The sequence below is a fragment of the Micromys minutus genome (assembly GCF_963924665.1).
Source record: "Micromys minutus genome assembly, chromosome: 12".
In the NCBI taxonomy this organism is placed as follows: domain Eukaryota; kingdom Metazoa; phylum Chordata; class Mammalia; order Rodentia; family Muridae; genus Micromys; species Micromys minutus.
In genome coordinates this window covers 23787302-23812680 of record NC_137981.1, presented here as the reverse complement: position 1 = coordinate 23812680, position 25379 = coordinate 23787302, and positions in this window count along the sequence as shown.

Sequence of the window (25379 nt, the reverse complement as noted above, 5' to 3'; positions counted from 1 at the left end):
CTTCTGATGCCTTCCCCTGGCTGTTTTCAGTGTGTAAGATGCTGGGCCCTACTGAGCTAATAAATGATTTGGGGAAAGGTTTTTCTCTATTGGAGTTGACACTACTTGACCTGAATTTAACTTTATGTCTTTCTCTCTCTTGAACTATGTACCTTTTGATAAATCTAATAAATCTCTCATTTTAGCGACAAGCTGTTGGGATCATTATTTTTGTCTTTGGCAAATCCTCAAAGGAGAAATTAAGTCTTGTAGCTCAGAAGAAAAAAAAAAATAGGACAAAACCAAAAAAAAATAAAATAAAAAAGAAAGAAAGAAAGAAAAGAAAAAGAAAAAAAAAGAAAAGGAAAAAATAAGACTCTTATTTCTTAGAAATGGTCAGAGCTTAGAAGACTGGGTCATACTTTGAGCCTGAGATGCCTCAGCTTCTTCCTCAGATGAGGGAACCCAGCCGGCTCTTCAGGGCAGTATGGACCCTAAAAAGATTGTTGAAAGCACAGCGATAGGAACAGCTGCATCACCATCTGCAGCGCCCACAAGCTCACTGTGGTGGATAGATAACTTGGCATTGTTTATCCATTACCTTTCCTTTACGATTTCTGTGTTTGCCTGGCTAGCTTTCTGGCCTTTGCTTTATTGATCTTAGTAATAGCAGAGAAGAAAATTGAAAGACCACCAGAAAGGCTAAGTCAATCTGCATCAGAAAGGGCAGAAAGTCTTCCATGAATGGAAAATAAATAAATAATATAGATGGACTGATGGTGGAGGGGAGATACAAAATGAGAGAAAAGTCAGTCTAGGTCATGTTTGCCCAGAGTTTATGGGACTCTGTAGATATGAGAGAGGCAAGGCTGAAAGACAGCTCCAGCACCTTATAAATGAAAGGGTCAGAGAGAGACTCGGGGCTGAGGTTTAGAATTCTGGCTCTGGTTTAGTGTATAATCCCTGTTTAGTGCTTCTTAAAGAGCCGTGATAAAGAATTCAGTCACTTGTCAATACTTCTTGGATGACATACCATTTCCCCTTCTGAATGCAACTCTCTGTACTTGGGCCAGTTTTATTCGGATTACAAGTGATTAAACAAGTGTTGCTTAGTAGATTAGCAAGCGCCTCGGTACCACTAGTCCAAAAGGGAAACCAGACTCCACAGGCTGAGGGTCTGATCCAGATAATAACCTACTGTTCAGGGCCAACAGCAGCTTTTGTGTGTTTTGTCTGCAGGTTGAGCATCCTCAGTGACCATAGATAAGAGGATTCATAAAGCCTTGTGCCATTTATTCCTCTACAAATCTCCCCTCTGCAGCGTTACTCTGCCACCTTTGACCAAGTTCAGTGGCTATGCACAGCACTGGCTGGTCATACTGAGAAGGGATTCATTTACTCTTACTTCTTTACTCTTGGCATTTTTCCTTCAGTATGGATGATGCCCCTCTTTTGATCTCCCTTCCTCACTGCTGGGTATCCCTTCCCTCCTTCAGTCACAATTCTTTCTGTCAAGACTGACCCTAGACCATTTCTCTGCTCATACCATTGTCTGAGTCAGCTTATCTGGTTTCACACCTAAAGGGACAGTTTTCAAATGTAAATTTCTTATCTAAATATCTTCTGAGACTCCAAAACCACATTTAATACCTCTGCAATGCATCTGCACTTAGATGTCAGTCAGGAAGCTCAAGCCTGTCTGTAGAAAAAGTTCTGGCTTCTCAATTCCTGTCCTTCCTCTTTGTAGTATACCACCTGTCAAAGTACCATTTCTCTGTTCACATTGCTGAATTAAAATACCTATGATAGCTTAAAACTATATTTTTCTCAAGCAATTGGAACCAGCAAAGAATTTGTAGTTGTTTTTGTCTTACAGATACACATATTCACAGATGTCCACCACTCAAAACCTCATTGGCTTCCCAGCATCCTTGGCCAAACCACTATCAGCAATTCCTGAATTGCCGAAGAAGCTACCACCTGTGCATCTTTCTTCTGCTCTACCAACAGCCTGAGGAACTTTCCACACTGACATACAGTCACACAGTACTTCCACTCAGAACCAGAAAGTGACTCTTTAACCTTCAACTAAATGCCATTCACACAGACAAATGTCTCACAACTTTTTCCTTTCTTTATTTTGCTGTACCATTACCTACAGAATAATCACAAACATACTACCAATTTTCATGTTTGTTTTCTGACTCTACCTACAATATAAGTTCCTAGAGAGAATGACTTTTCCCCTACTTTCCCCCTAGATATTGTCTGTTATATATTTAATTATTGTCAACTAAATTATTTTCATCATTTTATTTTTTTTTTCTTTTCCTAAGGCAGAAGTACTTTCTTTCCAGGTAATTACCATTTTTTTTTTACTCAAGAACATCTATTGTGATTCTCTTTCCCAGTGATTTATTGTTGTCCTATTGAGTTACTTGGCTAAAGTTTATATGAATATTCATTCATAGGGGTTACAGTTCAAGACACAGAAGATAGATGCCTGATACCACAGGTAGTATCCTGTATATACTAGGATTTTCTTACATGTACTTACAAATATCATTTAATGGATAAATTAGGTTTACCAAGAAATCAACACTAATATTTGTGACCAAATAGAGTGAATATATTTTAGTAAAAGTGATAAAATTTAGCCTTGTTCCTAAAATATATCACCAAACTAAATTCGCTTTTTCCATGTGAAGGAAGATGCAGTGGCTCTGTGATGATAAGAAGTACAGGGAGAGATATAGGCATTTCATTATAGTATCAAGTACTGGGAGAACAAATTAGTATATCCTAACCTTTGTTGTGACCAACTTAAAGGTAGCATATACAACACGGATACACTGGACAAAAGCACAAATCATGTTCCAGGTTTCATAGAGTAGAATAGCATAATATTTCATGGCTCATGGGTATTTCTAACATGAGATATTTTTGACCTGATATGTGTTTCTGAAAGAAATATGCTTGACCTTCTCGGAAATCTTTCTTTTAGGAATGACCCCATTGGTGTGAAGAAGGAAGGAGGAGGAGTCACTTTTTTATTTTAACTATCCTATCCATGGGTTACATGCAGCTATCTTGAAGACTGGTTTCTTTTTCACCATGTGAATCAGGTGTGGTATGTTAATCTATACTAAATGAAGTTATTTATAACACCTGGACCTGTTGCTAGCCCTTAGTCACTCTGAGAACGTGTAAGGAAAGGGCACATCCTCACTGTGGGCCTCGGGCCTCTATCAGAGGATAATAGGAATGAGCAGAACAAAACAAGTATGCTTGCTAGAATTCATATGGAGAGAAAATGTCACCAATGTCTACTATTTAATGCCTAAATGTCTTGCCCATCAAATACAATCTAAGCATAGTGTCTACAGGTAGTGCTGTAAAAATGAGCAAATTGAGTGTTTACTTTCTATCTCATTCAATGTGCGAGTGTGTGTGTGTGTGTGTGTGTGTGTGTGTGTGTGTGTGTGTGTCAAATTTTATATTGTGTTTTGTGTTTCCTTACTAAAGAGACTAGGATTTAGATTCGAGATTTTCATTAGCCTAGTACACATCTTTGGAGACAACGGGAGTCTGTCTATGCAATTGTGCAGTGTCTCTTAAGCAACAGAGATGAGCCAGGAGATTCATTGTCTTTCCTGGCCATCGCCTCCACTCTGGCTGTCCCCAGAAGGAGACTGAGATGGTGCTTTATATCTCCCTCTCTGTACAACAGTGCTGCTTCTCTACTTCCAACAAAGGAATTTTCCATCAAGTGAAACAAGTACATCTTGTGAATTGATGAGACAAGGAGGAAGAACTTTGCTTTCTGTAGAGGCTCTGAGGAGGACAGAGCTGCTTATGAAATATTTAGAGGCATTTTCCCAAATAGTGGACTGAAATGAATTGGCAAAGTCAAGAGCTGTTTTTCCACAGCTTGTAGAAATGGGAATAGCAGACAAGGCTCTGGGGTGATGCATAACCTTTGCCTCCTTTCCTGTTGTCCCTGCATGGACCTTCTACTGCCTGCTTTCTGTCTGTGAAATTTAGTGTCTTTAATGTTATATCCTCTGTCAGGGGCAATTATAGCCTGGCTACTAGACAATGGGATTTGATCAGATTATGCCTCGTGCTCAGAGAACATGCTGCACTGTTCTTGCCATTTATGAATGTTAGTAAATTCTGAAACAAAAGTCCTGTGGATGCTCAGATCTTGAAGGATATGTTGGTCTTTTATGTCCCAGAGGTGAAACACCACAGTTGCATAGAGTTATTGTCAGAGATGAGAGCATGCCCCATTGTTCTAGTATCTAAGGAGCTTATGGTCAGATCACATATTCACCATTTTATTTGCTGTGCATAAACCCACTGTGTTTCTGCTCTTATCAGCAGACCCAGTGTCCTACAGAGAAAAAGAGACTCACCAGACAGAAGCATTGTCTTTGTAAAGCTCCAGTTATGAGAATTATCCCTAGAATAAGGGTGGTTCTTCAGAGTTGGAGGCTTCCTGCACACAGTGGTCTCAGGAGAACAACATATGCATACCTAGTAACACTAGCCCTAAGTTGTATCATTTTGACAGTTTGCAGCCGTGGGAATGCACATGGTAGCACTGATCAGATCTCTGCCCCTGCATCATTCTAATAAAATTTTATCAAATTATTTGAGTCCATGACCTCGGAAATAGTTGTCTTACGACCTATTGATAACCAAAGCTATCCATAAATATGCCTTGCTTAACATTTTAGTTTCTTCTATCAGTCTCCATCCTGTCACTTGCTTGTATATGCCACCAGTGCCCCAGCAGAGAGGCACTAAAGAGCAATTATTCTATGACCATAGTGAAGACCATGTTAAACATTCTCTCTCTCTCTCTCTCTCTCTCTCTCTCTCTCTCTCTCTCTCTCTCTCTCTCTCTCTCTCTCTCTCTCTCTCTCTCTCTCTCTTCCCCACCCCTCTCCTGACCTGAGAGGGTTCTGTGGACCTACCTTTTAAGCTCTTTGTTTGTGAACAGGTGCTCTACTGTCTTCAGCATTAGCCAGATGTTTGCAGCAATGAAATCATTTTCACCTACAACATAGACAAAACCACAGCTGGAAAGGGCCTATCTGTCACACACATTTGAAAGACCCTACACAAGTAATTTTTTCTCCTTGTGATACTACAGGAAAAAAAATTTATCTGTCACAATTCATTTGCCTTCCTGGATATTTTGATGTGTAGCATTGAAATGAATGAGTTAAGCAAAAACCAAACTTTCTTTGGACTCCCCCTTACTCAGTACTAGAGAAAAAGGGAGCCTGCTTCTGTTTTATTGTCAGAGGCCTTTAGCCTTCATAGCTTTGCAAACCTCTGCTTCAACTAACTTCCTTCACAACTACTTTTTGCTAGTTCCAAAAAGAATGAACACTCCATGTCCTTCCCAGAACACTTGTAACGCTTTATCACCCAAGAAATAATACATTTTTGACAGTAATAATAAATACACTTATTGGAAATCAATTACTCAATATACATGTAATTTTACCAGTCATAAATGAAAGCAAATTTACATATTAATGAGATAGATATGCTTGTTTACTTTTACACAAAGAATTCAATCTTGGATGACTAATCAGTACTCCAGGGTACATACAACATTAGTCAAGGTTCTGTAAAGGAACACCACGGATAGAATGAATAAATGAGTAGTCCAATAATGGATGTCTCTCATCAGAAAGGCCTAGGATCTAACAGTTCTTCAGTACATGGCACTGGATGCTTCCACCATCCAATCTGATGCTAGAATCCCAGGAAAGTTTTGGAGAACAGCTGGCCTTCAGACTACATTGCTATGTCAAAGTAGGTCCTATCACAAATAAGGTAATGCCCCAGCAGCAAGATAAATGAACTTGCAAGTAAAAGTGAGAACTACCGGCAAAAGCAAGAGCTCCCTTATTATTGGATATTTTATATATATTTCATTTCAAATGTTAACCCCTTTCCTGGTTTCCTCTCTGAAAATTCCCTGCCCCATCCTTCCTCCCCCTCTTTCTATAAAGGTGCTCCCCCACCCACCCATGCACTCCTGCTTCCCCACCCTGACATTTTCCAAGAATTGAGAATGAATTTTTCACAGTGTTATTCATATAGGACCATAGTCCACAGTTCAAGCTGTACAAAGGTGTTATGGTGGTAGCATGCCCTCGTAATTCCAGCATTTGGTATGCAGAAAAGACAGTACTACTGCATGTTCAAGGCCAACTTGGGCTACATGACAAATACAAAACCAGTTAAAACTACATAGCAAAACCCAGTTTCAAAAAACAAAAAAATAAAAAACCAAATAAACAAATAGAGAATGAATAAGAAAAGAAAAAAAGATGAAAGAAACAAACAATGAAAGAAAAGCAAAATTAAAAAGGAAAAGCAGTGCAATCCCTATCAAAATTCCAACCCAGTTCTTCACTGAGTTGGAAAGAGCAATGTGCAATTTCATATGGAATAACAAAAGACCTAGAATAGCGAAATCCATACTCAACAACAAAAAAAATCTGTGGGAATCACTATCCCTGACCTCAAGCTATATTATAAGGCAATTGTGCTGAAAACTGCATGGTATTGGTACAGAAATAGGCACGTGGATCAATGGAATAGAATAGAAGATCCAAAAATGAGCCCTCACATATATGGTCACCTGATTTTTGACAAAGGAGCTGTAACATTCAATGGAAAAAGGACAGCCTATTCAACAAATGGTGCTGGTCCAACTGGCACACAGTATGCAGAAGAATGAAAATAGGCCCTTTGTTATCTCCTTGTACAAAGCTCAAGTGTAAGTGGATCAAAGACCTCCACATAAACCAGGTACACTGAAACTATTAGATGAGAAAGTTTGGAAAACCTTAGAACACATAGGCACAGGAGAAAATTTCCTAAACAGAACACCAATAGCTCGAGCTCTAAGGTCAAAGATTGACAAATGGGACTTAATGAGATTGCAAAGTTTCTGTAAGGCTAGAGACACTATCATGAAAACAAAACAGCAGCCAACAGATTGGGAAAAGATCTTTACCAACCCCACATCAGATAGAGGCCTAATATCCAAGGTATACAAAGAACTCAAAAAGCAAGATACCAGAGAATCAAACAACCCTATTAAAAAATGGGGTACAGACTTAAACAAAAATTTCTCAATTGAGGAATATCAAATGGCTGAGAAACATCTAAGAAAGTGTTCAACATCCTTAGCCATCAGGGAAATGCAAATCAAAACAACCCTGAGATTCCACCTCACACCAGTCAGATTGGCCAAGATCAAAAACTCAGATGACAATAGATCCTGGTGAGGATGTGGAGAAAGAGGAATACTTCTCCACTCCTGGTGGGGTTGTAAACTGATGCAAACACTCTGGAAATCAGTCTGGCGATTCCTCAGAAAAATGGACATTGTAGTACCAGAAGACCCAGCTATTCCACTTCTGGGCATTTACTCTAGAGATACTCCAACATACAACAAAGATACATGCACCACAATGTTCATTGCAGCTCTATTTATAATAGCCAGAAGCTGGAAAGAACCCAGATGTCCTTCAGTAGATGACTGGATACAAAAAGTGTGGTACATTTACACAATGGAGCACTACTCAGCTATCAGAAACAATGGCCTAACAAAATTCTCAAGAAAATGGATGCATCTAGAGAATATCATACTGAGTGAGACAACCCAGTCACAAAAGAACACACATAACATGCAGTCACTGATAATGGGATACTAACCCCAGAAAGTCCTGAACACCTCAGAAACAACCCACAGACTGTGTGAAGATCAAGAAAAAAAGAAAAAAAAAAGAATGTATTTTAATTAAAATAGAACTGTATCACATCCCCCTTTTTTTCCTAAAGCCCCTCCCAGTTTCTCTCCTATTTTCTCAAATTTATAACCTCTTTTCCTATATTATGGTTACATATGTATGTATAGGTATGTATAGGTACCCACAAATACTTAATTACAACCTTATAAAAATGTGTTTGTATACTTTTATGCAAAAATGCTTAAAAATCTGTACATTTATCTTTGTTTTTTAAAATAAAGTTAAATAAAAGGAAAAGCAAAATAAAAAGAAAAAAACAATTGGTCATCTAGACAACAGATCTGCTCATGTACTTGATCACAATTAACTCATGCCCATTTGACTCTTAATTCTTATCTAACTGATAACTTCTTATCTGGAAAAGACTGGAACAGGAATTTTACAGGACACACTTGTATCGCTCGTGCATTTCATAGTCAAGCAGCTCTTGCAGTCTCCTTCAGGTATCAGTGGTAACTTTTCTGACACAAGTCACCAGGGAAGGAAGTTGAAGTAGCTCTTGGATCTTGAATAGACATCTGTAGACTGTAGAACTCCACATATCAGACAGACATAAGGCCGTTTGCTGAGTTAATTTCAATGTTCTCAGGAGCTTTTTTTAACCTTAAAAATCTCCATTCAAAAATGCCTCACTGCAAAAATTTCACATCACAATCATATAATTTCTCCAAAGACCATACATTTGTGAGTAATGAAACAATGTGCCAAAAATCCTCACTCTTCCTCAAAGAAACTTCTACTTATAGCAAATACAGAGAGCTTCAGAAACCACAGCCAATCTATATTTATAATTCCGGATCCCAATTCCAGTAGATACATCTACAAGGCACTCATGTACTTAATTCTCAGGGAGCATTGCAAGTAGTGTCTATGTGGAAAGACTATTAGAGACAGATGACCAGGGAGTTTGCTGTGAGGTTGTATTTCTCAGGAATGTTAGAAACTACAGACATTTAGACCACTGGCCTCACTGGCCAAATATAAACTCAACAAGGATGAACATGAACATACAAAATGGGTTAGAGAAAAAAAGCCCAGAACACATCAATCATACACAACCACAGGAAAAACCTGGGAAAGCTGAGAGCATAAGTAATCCTCCCAAAGAAAGATCACATCAATTAGTTGTCTAGCACAAAACACTATATGGACCCAACAGACACACACACACACACACACACACATATATGTATATATATATATATATATATATATATATATATATATATATATATGTATATATATATATATATATATATATATATATATTTGATAACAGTTAAGGAAAAATGAGTCTTTAAATTCATAAGAAGAAGGATATTAATGGGTTCAGAAGGAGGAAAGGAGAAGGGAGAAATGCCAGAATTAATTTACCATCCCCTGAATAAATAATCAAACAATTTTTGTAAGAGAGAAAAATCAATGTGCCAACTTTGCTATTGCATTTGTTTGAAGACATGGGACAGAGCACAAAGGGTGAAGACATAAGGAGACAAATGAAGATGGCACTACCTATGTGGGACTTGGAGAAATGGTAGGGGTTGAGGCCACTTCCAGTAGTTTTCTAGTTCCACTCAGGTTTCACAAAGGCTGACCTTGCTCCCTTCAGTCTTCTTTTGAGCCACGAAAGATTAAGCCAAGAAACATCCAGATTTCCAAGTGAATAGAAACACTTTTCATCTAAGGTGATGAGTTCCTTTAGGATCCATGGCCATGACTATTGAGTCTAAGAAACCAAATGTTTCCTTTGACTTGGAGTTGCTCTTTCTGTAAAGCTACAGCAGAAGAACCCACTGACTAGAATGGTCCTTTCTCTTGCTTCTGTACCACTGTAGCCATCAATTCATATTATCAATGCTCAGATAACCAATTAAACTTTGGTCCTGCCCTTTCCTACCTTCAGGAATAGATGCTATATTTGATACATGATATAAACAAATTTAAAACCTCCCCACTGTAACACCAGTAACTCTTCTTGCATTCAATAAATGAGTTCTCATGTGTTCCTGCTCTCATATGATCATTAGTTAAGGGATAAAGACAGGGTCCAGTGGTTAAGCTGTTCTTCCTGAGGATCTGGATTCAGTCCCCAGCATTCACAAGCTGATTAACAATCACCTGTAACTCTAGCTTGAGGACATCCAACACTCTGGTCATGGAGATGGGCACAGAGTGTGTTCATGATACACAGACTGACATGCAAACTGCTGCACAAAAAAATCAAAAGTAATTAATCTAAATGTGTAAAAATATGAGTTAGGATTCACATGTCATTCCTATTCCCATGCCCCCTCCCCCCACACACACTTCTTTTTCCTCTTCTCTGGCCCCTTCCCTAATTTCACCACTTTGCAGTTCTCATGACTCCAGGGTTGGATTGGTTATAGGGGAGCATGAGTGAGGTGACCTAGAGCTTCCTTTTCATCATAGTTCAGATGATTGTGAAATCAAAGGATATCAGTGAGATCCCACTGGTGTCCTTCTGGAAAAGGACCCTACTGCATTTTACTCATATTTAAGCCATTGGAAATTCTAAGGATCAAATGACAACTTTATCCACAATAGTGATTTAAATATAAATCAGATTAAATCATACTTTCTCCCCAAAGCCTAAGATACCAATCGACTGCACTGAAGATGAAATAAAACCTTGCAGCATGTGTGCACACAGAAGCACATGACTTAGTTACAACTTAACTCCTAAAGACCAGCCTTACCATGCTCCACAGTCAACTGACAACTTTTAGATCTTGAAGTACATTGGAATTTGAAAGAGCTAGGTTCAAGAAGAGACCTCTACCTCAACAAATTAAGTGGATAGCAAATGAAAAAGATGTAAGATATCAACTTGGCATATCCATATGTGTGTTCACATGGACGGGAACACACATATACACCATGACATGTGTGAATGTGCATATATACATGCATGTACATCTCATGTCCTTAGAATCTATGATATGCAAGTTAGACATCATAGGAGAAAACAAATTTCTTTGAGGATTGCCCTGAGATAAATAGAAGAAGCCTGTCTGTCTAAAATCCTCTTTTGGCTTGGCAGGAGGGCAGACGTATGCTGGATATTTATGGGGTTTTAAGAGGTGAGGTGGGACAGGGACAGGAAATCTCTCTGTGGGGTGGGGTGTTTCTCTACAGAGGACCAGTCACCTACTATCAGAAAGTGAGTCTGGATTTAAAGCCTGCTACTAGGGACAGAATATTTATTTTCTGTTTAGACAAATAAATTACTGATCAGCAAGGCAGTTCATGTGAGTTCAGAAGAGCAGTGGTGGCAAGAGTGTCTCTCTTTAGAGTTTAGGAGGCCACATGGGAAACACAGTGGATGCTTTCCATCTTACAGCTCTTCATCCTGTAGACCTCGTTTCTTCCTACACCACTCTACCCACTGGCTCCTCTGAGTTTTTGGGTCTCAGCTTCATAGAGAACACTTCTGCTGCCTCTGCTAGAGAAGGTCAGGTATTCTATCCTCATGTTCCCTAGTATTTAATCAAGTGTATTGACTTTGTAGTAATTTGCCTTTTAAAAATATTATTAATCATTTTATTCATTTACATTTCAAATGATATCCTCCTTCCCTGTTTCACCTCCACAAACATTCCATCTCATCCTCTCTCTACCCCTTCCCCTTTGCCTCTATGAGGGCACTCCTCCACCCACTCACCCACTCCCACCTCACCTCTCTATCATCCCCCTATGCTGGGGCATTAAGCCTCCACAGGACCAAAGGCCTCTCCTCCCATTGAAGTCAGATAAGGCCATCCTCTGCTACATATTTATCTGAAGCCATGGCTCCTTCATGTATACTCTTTGGTTGGTGATTTAGTCCCTGGGAGTTCTGCGTTGTCTGGTTACTTGATATTGTTCTTCCTATGGGGTTGCAATCTTTTTCAGCTCCTTCACTCCTTCCCTAGATCCTCCATTGAGGTCTCTGGGCCCAGTTCAATGGTTGGCTGTGAGTATTTGCATCTTTATTGGACAGTTTCTGGTAGAACCTCTCACAGAAAAATCATACTAGGCTCCTGTCAGCAAGTGCTTCTTGGCATCAGTTTTAATGTGGGGGTTTGGTGTCTGCAGATAGGAAAAATTTTTCAGTCTCTGGATGGCCTTTCAGTCTTTGCTCCAGTTTTGTCCCTGTCTTTTCTTTGTCCAGACATTTCTCAGTTAAAATTTTTGAGATGCATGAGTGGCACCATCCCTCAACTAGGAGCCATGCCTATCTTCTGGAGGTGGTCTCTACAGGTTGTAACTCCCCTTTCTTGGGTATTTTGGCTAAAGTCATTGCCATTATGCCCTGGGAGTATGTTGCTTTACTGAATTCTGAGACTTTCTAGTGGCTATCCCCAGTTCCCCAATCCCCACTGTTATATGCTTCTTTTCAATTTACTGACCCTCTGTATTTCTGTCTCTTCCAATACCTAATCCTGTCCCCCTTTCCTTCCTCTCCTCTCTCCCTCCCAGGTCTCTACCTCCTTCTACCTCCTGTGATGATTTTATTACTTCTTCTATATAGGTCTCAAGTATCTACACTTTGCTTTCCAATTGTATATCACTGAGGGTAAAGGTATTACTTTCTTTCTGTCCTAATAAAGCTTCAATGTTTTACTGAAAGTTAAGGCTGAATTTTTATATTCAGATTGGGGAACAAATTACAAAATTAATAAAATATTACTCATATCTTCTAAAATCAAATTTTTGAAAATTTAGTAGCTTGTAAAAATAAAGAGAAACTATGAGCAGAAATGCAGGGAATCCTCTTTGATTTCTGACCTTGGGACAAAGGACTGAAGTGCATATTTTACATATCAAAACCGACCTGGCACCCATGTTCTCCCAGGACTCCTCAGTCCCTACCTGACATACCCTCCTCCCAGCCCTTAACTTTCCAAGACATGGGCTGGCTGCCCTTCCTCCAGAGACTCCTCCCTAAATAATGTAGACATTTTGCACACTCTCTATCTCTCTTCCTACCCCCCTTTCTTTCATTCCACTTCCTCCTCATCCATCACCTTTTCTTCCACCTCCTCCTCTCTCCAAGGTGACATGCCTTGGCCTTTGTCCTTGAGGAAGTGAACACTCAAAAGACCAATTTCCCAATAAAACTGTCTTTAATATATTCTAATCTGGTTTAAACTGAGCCATTTTACCTGCAGAGAAACAACCTATCAGATTGTACATTGCTCTTTTCTATCCTCTGCCTTCTCAATCCTGTAACAATTTTATCCACTAAACTGCTGGCCATTCTAATTTGTCATATGCTGTCACTTGTTCTCTCTACATAAGAGTAAAATCTGTAAAAGGGTCCAGAGCCTCCCCCCACCTTTTTGTGTGTCTCATCTAGTCTTTGAAGCACAGCTGTGGCCTGCATCATTCAAACTATCTTAAGTCTCTGGCCACCTTTGACTGCAGGGATTAACTTTCCAGCCTTGGATCTCAGCATGCTCATCAAGGAAAATGTCTACTATTTCCCTGATGCCACATGCTCTCTCGCTCTTTATGTTGAGTTTTCTGCTGTGTGCTGGAGAAAAGTCAAATAGCACCTGGGAAAAGACCCAGAAGAACAAAACTATTAATGGTGAATAAGAGCTTTACTGGCATCCTAAAAGTAGGGTGGTAACCAAAGCTCCGGCCTTTGACACCCCATCTCAGAATGTGATTCCTCAGGTTTTAGCAGCGAGAACTTAACTCAGAATTGGTCCTTTAAAGATGATCTTGCCCTCATTCTGTGAAGGGAGAATCCGATTAACATTTCAGGACTGTTGTGGAGATCAAAAGAGATAGCAAGGCTTCCAGAATAATATATCTCACCCTAAAAGACATTTTATTCTATTCCCAGACTTTGAAGCATACTGCTTACCTTCGGTTTTAGGAAGAGTAGAGGACCCTCCTTAGAGATGTCCATGATGGCCTGGGTAGTTATCCCATGAGTGTTGGTTGGCAAAGTATAACCAGTAACACCTTCTCCCTTTCTGCATGAATAAGGATTTTAGGATCTATGGTCCTCACGGCAGAAATTGAGGGAAAGATTCAAATTTCTTCAAGGTTTTCCCTGAGATAACTAGAAGAGACTTTTTCTGTATCTAATCTTCCTCAGAGTAGGTAGAAGACAGAAACATAAAGGAATTCTATGGGGTGTGAAGAGGTGAGGTGGGACAGGGACAGGAAATCCCTCTGTGAGGTGGGGTCTTTCTCTGTAGAGCAGCAGTCACCTACTATCAGAAAGTGAGTCTGGATTTGAGGCCTGCTACTGGGGACAGAATCATTAGTTTCTATTCAGACAACACATTATTTACTGCTCAGCAAGGCAGTCCATGTGAGTTCAGAAGAACAGTGGTGCTTTAGCATGTAAGAGACCATATTGAAAGTTCCTTTGATGATTAGAACAGATTAGAATGGGAAGAAAAATATCAGTTTCCTTCTGCTCTGCCACATTTATGGCTGAAAAAAAAAGGAAAATGAAATTTTATCAACTTGCTCTCAGCAGCTGGGTTCACAAGAGCCCAGCACTGCCCTTTGATTCTCAGTATTTTCACTGGTCACTCAATGAAGCATCTACCATGTTCTTCTTATATTAACATCTAGAGTCTAGAGAGACATATCACTGTTCTATCAACCTTTCCATGAAGTGTTGGTGCCATGAGGGCCAGTCTGTCTCCAGATAATTGATCTGGGTCTTTAAGAGTAACTGGTAGCAGGAGACCAGGGGACTTTTGTCTTCTGCTGTTGACCGTACACTTTCCTTTTATTTCTTTTTTTTTTTTGTGTATGTGCATGTGATGTGCATGTATGAGTATACACATGCTCACATGTGTGGAGGTGAATATGTGTATACCTGTGTACATGCACACAGGTGTCAGGATATCAGGTTGATATCTGGTATATTCTTCATTTGCTCTTCACCATATTTATCGAGGTGAGGTTTCTCTCTCGCAACCTAGAGCTTTCAGATGCTAGTTAGCTTAAATATCTACTTTGTTTAATCCTTGGTCTTTTCCTCCCTTATATTGGGAATACAACCTGCTGTCATACCTGATTGGCATTTACACAAGTTCTAGGGATCTGGCCACCAGGCTGGCAGGACAACCACATTATTCACTGATTGTTCTCTTCAGTCCTCTTTTGGAGGCCCTTATTACTGAGATGGTATGCACCCATTCACATGACAATGTAAGCCTCATCACCCTGTTTAACTTCTGTTTAGCTTCCTGTTTAGTTATCTTGCTTTGCCAGCTTCAGGGTATACTTTAATCCAGCAGTAGATACTGAAGAACAAAATAACCAGAATCACGTTAGTCAGTTTACATGGATTAACTTTAATCTATTTGCCCATTCAGTATGGAAAAATAAACTTCTATAGACTTCTCATTTGAATTCTCTTTTATGCCCAGAGTTAAATTTTTCTATTTAGTGGCAATGGGAAACTGAAGTATAGCTAGCTCTGGGGAAATGTTTGTTAGAACAAAGATTTAACAACAAGCCATTTCTCTTCATTGTCGATGTACACCATTTTGTATTTTTAAAATTATTTTATAAAGTAATTGAAAATATTTTCCTATTTCATAACTTCAACAATGTATGGTATATAACACAGAAGTTTGGGTAAAGTGGTACAAAGCTTTAAATACCTGTAGACAATGCTGATTTCCAACACACACAAACATCACCAAGAGCTTTTCTGGCTACAGGATGCCACTGGGCAGAGCCCTCCAGTATGGAAAAGGAATATGGAGAGCATAGGAAGCCTGAGTGAATGCAGTCCTGGGTGAGTGTGTGCTGTTAACACGGGCACAGCCACTTCAAGAATCCTCCAATTCCTCAGCTCCTAGAGGAGGACCAAATCCTTTCCCAGGTGAGCCTCAGGGATAGGAATACATTACTGGAGTCTGAGTGGAAATTGTCCACTCTAGAATTCTCTGCCAGGGTGTTTATGGCCTGCGGACCACTCCCCTGCAGAGGCTGCTCTGAGGGAGAGTAGCTACACCTTACTCATTAAGCTAGATTAATTCCTTAATCTAGCTGTAAATTACCCTGTCTCTCTTCTCAGCTCTATGTAATAAACATTGTGAGTTTCTGATGTGCTGTGTCTTTTCGGTCAGAGAGCAGTTCACTGGCCCAAACTTTTCTCTCCTTGTGTGTTTGTTCTTTATTTTATTCTATTAATGCCCTAATCAGGCCAAGTCTCAGAAGCCATGATAATGTGGGGAAAAAAGGGGTGAGGGGAAAAAAGACAAATGTGACACTGTTTATGAGACTTTAGGTATTCAGGAGAGGTTGAGACACCGAGCAAGTCCCACCTCCATATACAATTCAATCAGACAGATGTTTGATATCCAACAGACATTAAAAATTGAAACACATGGATTTTGATATTCTAGGTCTTTTGTTATTCCAGATGAAATTGCACTTTGCTTTTTCCTACTCTATGAGTAATTGGGTTGGAATTGGTACAGAGATAGGCACATGGATCAATGGAATAGAATAGAAGATCCAGAAATGAGCCCTCACATATATGAGCACTTGATTTTTGACAAAAGAGCTGTAAACATTCAATGGAAAAAGGACAGCCTATTCAACAAATGGTGTTGGTCCAACTGGCACGCAGCATGCAGAAGAATGAAAATAGACCCTTTCTTATCTCCTTGTACAAAGCTCAAGTGCAAGTGGATCAAAGACCTCCACATAAACCAGGTACACTGAAATTATTAGAAGCGAAAGTAGGGAAAACCTTAGAACGCATAGGCACAAGAGAAAATTTCCTGAACAGAACACCAATGGCTCATGCTCTAAGGTCAAATATTGACAAATGGGATTTAATGAGATTGCAAAGTTTCTGTAAGGCTAAGGACACTGTCAAGAATACAAAACAGCAGCCAACAGAATGGGAAAAGATCTTTACAACTCCACATCTGATAGAGGCCTAATATTCAAGATATACAAAGAACTCAAGGAGTTAGATGCCAGAGAATCAAACAACCCTATTAAAAATGGGGTACAGAGCTAAACAAAAAGTTCTCAATTGAGGAATATCTAATGGCTGGGAAGCATCTAAGGAAGGGCTCAACATCATTAGCCATAAGGGAAATGCAAATCAAAACAACCCTGAGATTTCACCTCACACCAGTGAGAATGGCTAAGATAAAAAATTCAGATGACAGCACATGCTGGCGAGGATTCAGAGAAAGAGGAAAACTTCTCCACTGTTGGTGGGGTTGTAAACTGGTACAACCACTCTCAAAATCAGTCTGGCGATTCCTCAGAAAATTGGACATAGTACTACCTGAAGACCCAGTTATTCCACTTCTGTGCATAAACCCCAGAGAAGCTCCAACATACGACAAAGAAACATGTACCACAATGTTCATAGCAGTCCTATTTATAGTAGTCAGAAGCTGGAAAGAACCCAGATGTCCTTCAATAGATGAATGGATACAAACAATTGTGGTATATTTACACAATGGAGTATTACTCAGCTATCAGAAACAATGACTTTATGAAATTCTTAAGAAAATGAATGCATCTAGAGAATATCATCCTGAGTGAGATAACCCAGTCACAAAAGAACAGACATAAGATGCAGTCACTGATAATGGGATACTACCCCAGAAAGGTCTGAACACCCCAGAAACAACTAACAGACAATATGAAGTTCAAGAAAAACAGAGGCCAAAAAAAAAAAAAAAAAAAAAAGTGAAGAAGAAAAAAGAAAAAGAAAAAGAAAATGAGAAACCATTATGCTTAATCTTTACTCACCAAAAAAACTTTGACTATTTCCATGTTACATCATTTTTTATATTGTCTTTACACTAGTAAGATTTTAATGCACACTATTAAACCTTTAAAAAATCAAATATTGATAAAAATGTATTCAAGTACTTTTAGGTAAAAGTGCTTAAAATCTGTACATTTATCTTTGTTTTTTAAAATAAAGTTGTTCAATTTTAAAAAAATTGAAAGACATGAGAAATTCCCAGAATTGTTGTCTTCTTGAAGAATTACACACATACACACACACCCCCTAAACACACACATGCACACACATCAAGTAAGAACAAAAGGAGAGAGGCTAGGACATTGATGAATGGAATAAGAATTGTGTCTCCTTCAGTCCTCCCCTTAACTTTTCCTTTGGGGTCTCAGTGCTCAGTGTGATGGTTACCTGTGAACATCTACATCTGTATTGTCTGCTCTGGCAGAGCCTCTCAGGGGACAGCTATATCAGGTTCCTGTCAACAATGTAGCAGAATACTGCCTTATCTGGCATCAATGGGAGGGGAGGCGGTTGGTCCTGTGGAGCCCCAATGCCCCAGTCTGGTGGAATTCTAGGGCAGTGAGGTGGGGGTGGGTTGTTGGGTGGGGGGGCACCCTCATAGAGGCAGGGGGAGGAGGACTGGGTTATGGGTTTGCAGAGGGAAAATTTGGAAGGGGAAGATTTGGAATGTAAATAAATAAAATAAATATGCTGGCTGGTTTTGTGTCAACTTGATACAAGCTGGAGTTATTACAGAAAAAGAAGCCTTAGTTGAGGAAATGATCAATGGAGGAGGGTCCAGCCCATTGTGGGTGGTGCCATCCTCGGGCCGCTGGTTCTGGGTTTTATAAGTAAGCAAGCTGAGCAAGACAGGGGGAGGCAAGCTACTTAGTAATATCCCATCATGGGCTCTGCATCAGCTCCTGCTTCCTGACCTTGAGTTCTAGTCCTGACTTACTTTGGTGATGAACTGCAGTGTGAAAATGTAAGCTGAATAAACCCTTCCTCCACAACTTGCTGCTTGATTATGATGTCTTGTGCAGGAATAGAAACCCTAAGACAATAACCAGTAAAAAAAAAAAAAAGAAAAGAAAAAAAGGAAAAGGAAAATAATATTTCTCTGTGCTCTTAATTAAAGTTAAGTACTCACTGGAATAAGTATAAATGGGGCCTAGGGCATGCACAGCTCACAACAACAAACATAGTCATATTGCTAATTAACCCACACAGAGAGAATAATATTGCGAAAAAAATAAATAAAGGCAGACCAGAGTGAGAAAATTTATTGTGAATTTTTTTAAATTTTATTTTGGAATTTATATAGTCCCAGTCTTCAGGATCAACCCAGGACCTCGAGCATGCTTATCAAGTTGCACACCGGCAAAGATATTTTCACACTGAGATTTGAATACAAATAATTTCCAACATGCTTTGTTTGTCTGTTTATTGTTTAGCTTTTGTGGGTAATTTGATACCACTGCCTGTTAATTGTGAAGAAATGGGTAAAACCATTTAGAAATATCAACTAAAATCCTACTTTTCTCACATGCCATAGACCCTTTTTGCTTAAAGGCAATTGAAATGCATATAAAATCTTTTGTAGCAAACAAAATTTTCTCAAAATGCAAAAGTGATTCAGAAAATTAACTAGCCTTGTTCATATTTAAATATGACTCTCCAGATGTTATTCATGAAGTTTGTAAGTGGTTTTCAGACAGTCTCTTCACCTGAGAAGTTCTTGAATTACAATTATATCAAGGATACTCTATTGGCAGCTGAGGCTTGGTACTTTGTATGAAACCATTTTTTAAAAGGATCTATGTATTAACTTTAGGAATATTTTTGAAGATATAAAAATGAATTGAAATTCAAAGGGGCTGAAGGAATGGTTCATGGATGAAGGGATTATTATGTAAGCATAAAGACCCCTCACCCCAGGATTCACATATGTGGTTTTGGATTCCCACAACTCACATATGAACCAAACAAATACGACAGTCACCATTAAACCAAGCAATCAGGAGGTAGAGGCAGGAAATCCTGGGATGAGCTGGTGATCTATTATAGTTCAAATTTGTCATCTCTAAATTAAGAAAGAGACTCTAAGTAAATAAAAAGTGAAGTGTAGGCCTCCATATGAACACTTGTGAACACACAAACACATACGGATACACAGACAGACAGACACACACACACACAAAAACCACTGTACCCACAGACATGCGAATACATCTACTAACATACACACGTGAAGAAAAAAATCAATAAGAATCTTGTATTTTGCCTGAGTGAAGTAACCTAGACCCAAAGGGGCATAAATGGTATATACTCACTGATAAATGAATACTAACCCAAAATCTCAGTATTCCTGTGATACAGATGATAGTAAGTTTAACTAGAAGAAAGGCCAAAGTGTGGAAACCTCAATCCCACTTAGAAGGGGAAACAAAATAATCCTGCTAGGCAGAGGGAAGTAGAGACCTGGATGGGAGAGTGGCAGGGGAGGGGAGGAAATGGGGCAGAATCAGGTATGGAGGGGAAACAAGAGAGAAGCCTAGAAGTGCAGGGAAATGAATAAAATATGTAGCAGTGGGGAGTGAGGAACAGGGTGGGGGAAACACTAGAAAGTTCCAGATGCCAGGGATGTGAGAGGCTCCCAGGATTCAATGGGGATAACATTAGCCGAAATGTTCAACAGCAGAGGAGATCAAACCTGAAGAGAGCAACTTTAGTAGATGGACCTAGCCCCCAGTTCAAGGATGGGACAACCCACCCATTTCAAGAACTTTACTCAGAATTGTTCCTGTCTATGAAAAGAAAAAAAAAAGAAAAAAAGAAAAGTCATCCAGATACCAAAAACCACCTCATCTTGGGATTATCTCAGCCATGGACAACAAACCCCAACACTATTGCTTATGCCAAGATGTACTTGTAGACAGGAACCTGGTATGGGTGTCCTCTCTCAGACTAAGACAGATCCAAGTACTCACTGCCAACCACTAGACTGAGTCCAGGGAACACAAAAGAAGAGTTAGAGAAAGGACTGAAGGGGCTGAAGAGGACTGCAATCCCATAGGAAAAACAACAGTTAACTGGATCTCTCATGGTCCTGTGGGAGTTGATGCCCTACAAGGGAGATGCTATAGGGGTGAGGTGTGTGGGGGAAACTACCTCTTAGAGGAAAAGGGTAGGGGGATAGCAAGGAAGAAGGGTTCGTGGGAAGGAGGTCATGGAGAGGGATTCCATGAAGGGAGACCAGGAAGGAAAACAGCATTTGAAATGTCAATAAATAAAATAAATAATAACAAAAGAATCTTGGATTTTGTTTTTGTTTGAGTCTCATTAGTTTCAAGGTGTTCTTATACTTGCTATGTAGGTAAGGATAACCTTAAATTTCTGATGCTTTTCTACCTTCTGACTTTCTTGGTGTCAGGGTTACATGTATGTGTCTACAGCAGCTGTTTATGATGTGCTGGGGTCTGATTGTGGATTTTGTAAAATCCAGCCAAGCACTTTACCAACTGAATTACAGTCTCAACTGAGAGTTAAGCTTTTGAGGTGTGACATTTCTCAACCAAGTCCCTTGTCCATCTATTATTTACCCAAGCAAACCAGTTCGGTATTTAATGTCTTAGGGAAAAATGGGAAGGGTGCTACAGTGAGCACAGTGGGGATTAAAGGGCTCAAACTTCTTTGCCATCTCTCTGGAAATAGAGTTTAATGGAGTTTGAAAATGAATGAGATAAAGATCTGCCCGAAAGTTTATGGATCAACAGGAAGTGAAGTGATTTAGAGGGATGGAAGAAATATGAGCCTTGGGCAACTCCCATAGGAGAACTATTTATTGAAAGAAAGCAGCCATCCTCATTAGAAGACCCCTTGTTTACCACTACTTTTCTCATCCTCAGGACCAGCTAGTCTCATCTCTTACTCTGATCTGAGAGCTTGTCCTTTCCCATATGGAATGACCTAATTCTGCAGTTCAATATTCTCTTAACTTTCTTGTTATCTATAAAAACTAGAATCCAAAGACTGCTGCAAATTGAATAATTCCAATTCCCTTTAGTTTAAACCACCAACGCCCTGTAGATGTTAACTATTCAACATATTCCTTGACTTTCTAAGTATACAACATGAATCTACTCTAGTAAGCAAAACCACGCCCACTGTTTTCTCTAACACACACTTTATGTGGCATGTCTTAGAAAAGCGATGATAGTTAACAGACGTTCTTTGACATAATTTAGACAATCAATATATGCCTACCAAAGGACAGCACTGCCATATACCACCAAGGGAGAGTAAAATCTTTATTTGAGCATTCCATTGAAGGCATTTCTAATCTTCTGGAAAAGCTTGACGTCAGAAAAAATTTGGTTTGAAACAATAATGAGTTAGGTCATCTTGTTTTCTCTAAACCCTCAGTGAAACAATATGGGTTATCATGAGTATTTAAAATAGAATTTCTATACAGAACAATTCCTTTCCAATATTTAACAAAGGAAAGTAAATGAATGCTTGACTAAGATATCTATAGGTCATGCTCACAATAACCAAGATATGAAAGCAATAATTTGCCAGGTAAAGGTACAAGAGGAAAAGTTATGTGCAACAGCATTATGCTGAGTGAAATAAGCCAGACACAGAAAAAAGAGTTCTGTGTGCAGTCACTTTTATAGTGGATGCAACTTTAAAAATTTTAAGGAAGATTTTAAAGGTTGTGCAGAAGTAAAAAGGAGAGGAGTTGGAAGATGTGAAGTAGTGATGTGTCTGGATATGAACAGGTCTCTAACACTGCCACTCAGAAGGTAGAGGAAGGAGGATCACAAAAATCATAAGGAAAAGAAAATCATACCCAAGTGTCTGACCTACGATAAGGTGAATAAATCTGGAGACTGAATATGCAGCATGAAGATTATGTTTCATATTATATTTGTAAATTCTGTAATGAGTGGATTTAATTCTTCTTCACAAATGCAAACACAGAGGTGATGCGCAGGTCAGCTTCTTCATCCATGGTATCTATAAATGTCACAAGGGTGCATACATGTTTCTTATAACTTCATGCTATGGAAGTGTACAAGATAGGACTGATTTAAAATTGAAAGTATCTGTTCTTGCAATAATGAAAATGCAAGCCACAGACAAGCAATGGTCAGAGATAACTTTAAGATTGGTCTGACATGAAAAAAGTGAAGCTTGACTATATTGTTAAGGTCTGTCTGTGCAATATGTTTCCATGAAGAAAAAAAAATCTTGCCTAAATTATATGACAAAGTAGTTTTTCTTAAGCCACAATTGGTTTCAGGTGATCTTGATCACATGATTAGGCAACAATGAAAGGTATCAGTTGTTTTAAAATTCCCAGAAGCAAAATATTGAATTAGAAGCTCTTTTAGTTTAGGCCCAGTCAGCAAGGCTGACTATTCATAATGCCAGCTCTGTACAGTTGTAGTTTTTTTTTTTTTCTTCCACATGCACTACGAATTCCAGGAAAGTTTCTACCATGCCTGTGACCCATCATTCAGAAACATAATGCAAAGGTACATGGCTCATGTAGTCTAAGACACTGAATATCTAGCACTAAAACTATATGAATAAAAAAAAGATAAAATTTTAGTGTATAAAACATGAAGACTTCTTGTCTTCTGACCTCTAATAGTACAAGATATATATATATAATCTTTTCTATGAATCAAATGTAAGTACTATTTTGCCAAAAATATATCTGACAGTGTGAGTGGAGTATGCAGTTTTAAAAACATTGTACTTTCTACTGTTTTTAAAAAAGAATCATGAAGAGAAAAAAAAATTAGCGTTCCTCCTTGTCACTAAGCCAAAGAAGTCTTAAGAATATTCACATTTCAATTACTTAAATTTCTTAAAATCTTAAAGATAATAAGTGAAAAAAACGATACAAAATTTCAACATTTACAAATTAGTCTAATCATAATGACTTGTAGAATTGAATGGCACATTTCTAAATTACCCATAATAAAAGAAATTATTTTGCTTAGCCGTGTTAGAAAAAAAGACACAATCGTCCTAATATTTTTGAATAACATGAATATTATAAAATTTACATTATGATGAGAGAAAAGTCTAATAATGTAGGTAGTTTTAGAAAGTATAAAACCTTAATAAATTTGGTACAGTAAAAAATTTAAATTTCTAACTCCTATGTTATAACAGGTTTCAGCTTCTAAGACATATATTTTAGGTTCTTTTACTGTAAGCATGGCACTAAATATTCAATTTTAAAAAATGTTCATTTTGTATGTAGACTAGTTCCCAAGTTAATATGTCTGATACATGAATTGAATATATAATAATAAATTCTCAAACTCAATAGAGAGAGCAAACTTTAGGAAATATTGACTGTAAATCTCAAGTCAACTCATATTAGAAGATACACAGCAGGTGGATAGTCAACAGAAGAAATGAAAACACGTATGCTCATGGTAATTATTTACCAAAGAGACACAAATGGAGATACAATGAGACACTATTGCACTCCAAGCAGCTAAGGATCTGGAAGTTGGGAGCCCTGTTAGCAATGGTGTAGAGGAGTTGGCATTCCCTCTAATGCATCACCAATTCAAGAAGAAATGAAACCAACAGCTTTTGACAATTTGCAATTGCAACACTCAACAGGATCGTGCACTTTGACTTCAAAACTCACTTCTGGCATTTACCTGACTGAAAAGTGTTTCTATGATCAAGCTGAAGAACACAGAAAAATGTTTGACAAAATTATTTGTTGTTGATCTGATCTGGAAAGCACCTGTCTATAAATAGTATTTATAATTAAAATTATAAATTTTAATTATAAATTAAAACAATTTATAGTCATGTCAACATTGCACAAATGTGCAGGGGCTTCTCTTCCTAGGAATATACTTATTTCTTCTGCCTTGTCCGATTTTTGACTAACAGGTGTTCAGAGTTTCCCTTTGTCAATTTTTTTATTTGTAGTGTTTGCGATATTTATTTTCTTTCATGGTTTTCCTTAGTCTAGTAAGTTTTTCTTTTAATCTATGGGGTATTTGTAAATGTTATACAAAGTTTTAGTGGCCAATTCTCAGTTTCTCTGACTCTTCTGATTTTCTGTTTTGTAATTTAGTCATTTGTATTATACTGAACATGCCATTTCTTGTAACACTGCTCATGCTCCTCTCTTTCCTTTCTCCCTCTTTCCCTCCCTCCCTCCTTCCCTCCCTCCCTCTCTTCTTAAATCCTCTCCTCTCTCTCTCTCTCTCTCTCTCTCTCTCTCTCTCTCTCTCTCTCTCTCTCTCTCTCTCTCTGTGTGTGTGTGTGTGTGTGTGTGTGTGTGTTATTTTACTAAAATGAAAAGTAAGTTCACTGGAGAGTTTTCTGTCTTAGATATAAACCTCTGCCACTTTTAATATCTTTCCTAATAGTACATTTTGCTTACTATAAACTATGGCATGTTCTGGATTTATTTTGTTTCAGGATATTTCCTAATTTCACTTTGGGTTGTACATTTAACCCATGTTATGTGTAAAGGTTTACGGTTTAATATCTATTTGTTGTGAATTCTGTTCTCCCATCAAATGCCATCAAATTCAGAGAAGATACCCCATATAATTTCTTTAATCTGAAATCTGAACAGGCTTATTTTACAGTCTAGCAAGTGTTACCTTTAGCTGAATATTTGTAGTGGGGTTTATACTTATGTACAGTTTCATACTATGAAAGGGAGACAGAGGATGAGAACAAATGTTTTTTTCATTTGTTTCAGGTATAGTTCTTTCTTTCTTTGTAAA